The sequence below is a fragment of the Schistocerca serialis genome, unplaced genomic scaffold (assembly GCF_023864345.2).
Source record: "Schistocerca serialis cubense isolate TAMUIC-IGC-003099 unplaced genomic scaffold, iqSchSeri2.2 HiC_scaffold_986, whole genome shotgun sequence".
NCBI classification, from domain to species: domain Eukaryota; kingdom Metazoa; phylum Arthropoda; class Insecta; order Orthoptera; family Acrididae; genus Schistocerca; species Schistocerca serialis.
In genome coordinates, this window is record NW_026048613.1 from 20001 (window position 1) to 25000 (window position 5000).

The following is a 5000-nucleotide window of genomic DNA, read 5'->3' on the forward strand; positions in this document are numbered from 1 at the left end:
TTAACCTAACCCACGTTGTGCCTTAACTAACCTACGTTTGTGCCTTAACCTAACCCATGTTGTGCCTTAACCTAACCCATGTTGTGCCTTAACCTAACCCATGTTGTGCCTTAACCTAACCCATGTTGTGCCTTAACCTAACCCATGTTGTGCCTTAACCTAACCCATGTTGTGCCTTAACCTAACCATGTTGTGCCTAACCTAACCCATGGTGTGCCTTAACAAACCATGTTGTGCCTTAACAAACCCATGTTGTGCCTTAACCTAACCCACGTTGTGCCTTAACCTAACCCACGTTGTGCCTTAACCTAACCCACGTTGTGCCTTAACCTAACCCACGTTGTGCCTTAACCTACCTACGTTGTGCCTTAACCTAACCCATGTTGTGCCTTAACCTAACCCATGTTGTGCCTTAACCTAACCCATGTTGTGCCTTAACCTAACCCATGTTGTGCCTTAACCTAACCCATGTTGTGCCTTAAACCTAACCTGGTGTGCCTTAACCTAACCCATGGTGTGCCTTAACCTAACCCATGGTGTGCCTTAACCTAACCCATGTTGTGCCTTAACCTAACCCATGTTGTGCCTTAACCTAACCCCATGTTGTGCCTTAACCTAACCCATGTTGTGCCTTAACCTAACCCATGTTGTGCTTAACCTAACCCATGTTGTGCCTTAACCTAACCCATGTTGTGCCTTAACCTAACCCATGTTGTGCCTTAACCTAACCCATGTTGTGCCTTAACCTAACCCATGTTGTGCCTTAACCTAACCCATGTTGTGCCTTAACTAACCCATGTTGTGCTTAACCTAACCCATGTTGTGCCTTAACCTAACCCATGTTGTGCCTTAACCTAACCCATGTTGTGCCTTAACCTAACCCATGTTGTGCCTTAACCTAACCCATGTTGTGCCTTAACCTAACCCATGTTGTGCCTTAACCTAACCCATGTTGTGCCTTAACCTAACCCATGTTGTGCCTTAACCTAACCCATGTTGTGCCTTAACCTAACCCATGTTGTGCCTTAACCTAACCCATGTTGTGCCTTAACCTAACCCATGTTTGTGCCTTAACCTAACCCATGTTGTGCCTTAACCTAACCCATGTTGTGCCTTAACCTAACCCATGTTGTGCCTTAACCTAACCCATGTTGTGCCCTTAACCTAACCCATGTTGTGCCTTAACCTAACCCATGTTGTCTGCCTTAACCTAACCCATGTTGTGCCTTAACCTAACCCATGTTGTGCCTTAACCTAACCCATGTTGTGCCTTAACCTAACCCATGTTGTGCCTTAACCTAACCCATGTTGTGCCTTAACCTAACCCATGTTGTGCCTTAACCTAACCCATGTTGTGCCTTAACCTAACCCATGTTGTGCCTTAACGTAACCCATGTTGTGCCTTAACGTAACCCATGTTGTGCCTTAACCTAACCTATAATGTGCCTTAACCTAACCTAAAGTGCGCCGTAACCTAAACTATATTGCGCCTTAACCTGACGCACGTTGTCGCTGAACCTGCTCTGTAATTGTTATGCAACCCGTTAAAGTAGTGTAGTGTTGCCTAACCGCAACCCTCGCAATATAGTTCGCTACTCGCACTGCCCGGTCCCCTGTGTATCGCGTCATGTTAAACACCTTGCAGGTGTTGCTGACTTTCCACATGCTCCTGCTATACACTGTAGTGTGGATAGCAGCAGGACGTACATGCCCCCCCCCCTTCCCCCCTGCCTTCGCAAGCTGGTCGGTGAGAAGTTTGCATGTTCAATGCCTTCGCATGCCGACGTACTCAGCCTACGTTGTGGTACGGCCTGTCACCTGTCCGCCGATGTACGCAAAACCCACAACTGTACTGCACATTGCTCCGTATGTACTGAATGATACATCGTGGCCCATGTGACCGTATGACGACAGCGCCTAGCAACGGCGGACCATACAGTCCAAATATTGTGCACGCAGCTACGTGTCGTCTCCCTATAAGAGCTGGATTGCAGTGTGGTACGCCATACAGACGTGTGGGAGGAACGGACGCCCTGGATGGCGATCAGCATGAGCAGTCTGTTGATGTAGTGGAGCGTGTATTCGGACGTAGTCGTCTCTTCTCACACACCGTGATAGCATGTTGCACCGCGTTCCACATCTGCGACATGCTGCAGAGGCGGGCTGACAGTCGTTCGCGCAATGGACACCGCATACGTACGGGGTCTACCTTCCACGTGTTCTCTAGGCGTGCACATGTTGTTGCGTCTATGTGGGCAGACGTAGTGTGTTGTGACACCTGACACAGGCATGCAATACTCGTTGCAAATGGCGATGGACGTGTACGTTTGCTGGTGACGTTACGCAAATGAACAACCGGTAACCCGTTGTGGTGCGGTTGTTCTCGCTAGAGGTGAATCAGTGTTGGCGACGATCGGTCGAGCTATTAACCGGTTGTTTCAGGGATACCCACCATGCCCACGAACGTGAAAGGGGGACCCACCATGCCCACGAACGTGAAAGGGGATCTGGGTGTGAGGCGATACGCGGCGGTGGCTGGGGTGGGACCGTCCCCGGCCGGTGAGGGGGGGGCCGCCCGGCGTGCTGGCAGCGCGGTGCGTGGGCGCACGCGCTACAGCCGGCTGGTGGGGGCGGCCGGTGGCAGGGCGCGCCGGCCGACGGACGCGGCAGGCGGCGCAGCTGCGCGCCGGCGCCCCCCTGCTCGCGGCGCCTTGCGGCCAAAGTAGGTCCTCGCGGGCCCGGTGCGAAGCGCGGTGGCCATCTGCAGTGTGCTGGTCCGATTGAGGACTTTGTGCGCTGAGGATGCGCCGCCGCCCGGCGCTCGGCGCCGCGACGCCGTCTGCTGCTCGGTCGCCCCAGCGGTTCTCGCAGGTGGTTTGTATCGCAGCTGTGCGGACGTGTTGGCGCGTGCGCTGTGCTGGGAGAGTTCGCTTCGGCACCCAAGTAGGGCTTTTGTCCTTCTGTGGCGCTGGCGTTGGAGCTGCCGGTCACCGTAGGTGGCGCGTGTTGTCTCCCGCCGGCAATGCCACGACAGCACGCTCCCGGGCCTCTGTCGGCAGCGGCAAGCTCAGTTGGGAGCACGGGTGGTCGCACCTAAAGCGTCTACTCGCCTAACTCCGGCGATTGCGCCTCTCTCGAACCCGACCAAGTACTTAGGACGGCGCTGCGCGCCGCCGGACCTGAGAGGGTTTCGAGGTGTGTTGTGCAGGGGAGCTCAGCCTCCTCCTGTTTGCAGAATAATTGAGCGGACGCTTGCGTGTTCGCGCGGGCCCCCGGGACACACTCCCGGGCGGCCGGCTGCTCAGCTCTAGTTGACGCAGCTCCCTGGTTGATCCTGCCAGTAGTCATATGCTTGTCTCAAAGATTAAGCCATGCATGTCTCAGTACAAGCCGCATTAAGGTGAAACCGCGAATGGCTCATTAAATCAGTTATGGTTCCTTAGATCGTACCCACGTTACTTGGATAACTGTGGTAATTCTAGAGCTAATACATGCAAACAGAGTCCCGACCAGAGATGGAAGGGACGCTTTTATTAGATCAAAACCAATCGGTCGGCTCGTCCGGTCCGTTGCCTTGGTGACTCTGAATAACTTAGGGCTGATCGCACGGTCCTCGTACCGGCGACGCATCTTTCAAATGTCTGCCTTATCAACTGTCGATGGTAGGTTCTGCGCCTACCATGGTTGTAACGGGTAACGGGAATCAGGGTTCGATTCCGGAGAGGGAGCCTGAGAAACGGCTACCACATCCAAGGAAGGCAGCAGGCGCGCAAATTACCCACTCCCGGCACGGGGAGGGTAGTGACGAAAAATAACGATACGGGACTCATCGAGGCCCCGTAATCGGAATGAGTACACTTTAAATCCTTTAACGAGTATCTATTGGAGGGCAAGTCTGGTGCCAGCAGCCGCGGTAATTCCAGCTCCAATAGCGTATATTAAAGTTGTTGCGGTTAAAAAGCTCGTAGTTGGATTTGTGTCCCACGCTGTTGGTTCACCGCCCGTCGGTGTTTAACTGGCATGTATCGTGGGACGTCCTGCCGGTGGGGCGAGCCGAAGGCGTGCGACCGCCTCGTGCGTGCTCGTGCGTCCCGAGGCGGACCCCGTTGAAATCCTACCAGGGTGCTCTTTATTGAGTGTCTCGGTGGGCCGGGCACGTTTACTTTGAACAAATTAGAGTGCTTAAAGCAGGCAAGCCCGCCTGAATACTGTGTGCATGGAATAATGGAATAGGACCTCGGTTCTATTTTGTTGGTTTTCGGAACCCGAGTAATGATTAATAGGGACAGGCGGGGGCATTCGTATTGCGACGTTAGAGGTGAAATTCTTGGATCGTCGCAAGACGAACAGAAGCGAAAGCATTTGCCAAGTATGTTTTCATTAATCAAGAACGAAAGTTAGAGGTTCGAAGGCGATCAGATACCGCCCTAGTTCTAACCATAAACGATGCCAGCCAGCGATCCGCCGCAGTTCCTCCGATGACTCGGCGGGCAGCCTCCGGGAAACCAAAGCTTTTGGGTTCCGGGGGAAGTATGGTTGCAAAGCTGAAACTTAAAGGAATTGACGGAAGGGCACCACCAGGAGTGGAGCCTGCGGCTTAATTTGACTCAACACGGGAAACCTCACCAGGCCCGGACACCGGAAGGATTGACAGATTGATAGCTCTTTCTTGATTCGGTGGGTGGTGGTGCATGGCCGTTCTTAGTTGGTGGAGCGATTTGTCTGGTTAATTCCGATAACGAACGAGACTCTAGCCTGCTAACTAGTCGCGTGACATCCTTCGTGCTGTCAGCGATTACTTTTCTTCTTAGAGGGACAGGCGGCTTCTAGCCGCACGAGATTGAGCAATAACAGGTCTGTGATGCCCTTAGATGTTCTGGGCCGCACGCGCGCTACACTGAAGGAATCAGCGTGTCTTCCTAGGCCGAAAGGTCGGGGTAACCCGCTGAACCTCCTTCGTGCTAGGGATTGGGGCTTGCAATTGTTCCCCATGAACGAGG

At 53.4% G+C, this 5000-nt stretch overlaps 1 non-coding gene across 1 annotated transcript in view; it reads left to right on the forward strand.

Moving 5' to 3' along the window:
* Positions 1-3321: 3321 nt before the first annotated feature.
* Positions 3322-5000, forward strand: part of LOC126454537 (small subunit ribosomal RNA) — a 1906-nt gene continuing 227 nt past the window's right edge. Inside the window, exon 1 of the ribosomal RNA XR_007585229.1 lies at positions 3322-5000. This exon is cut by the window's right edge and continues 227 nt beyond it. This is a non-coding gene — a ribosomal RNA (small subunit ribosomal RNA).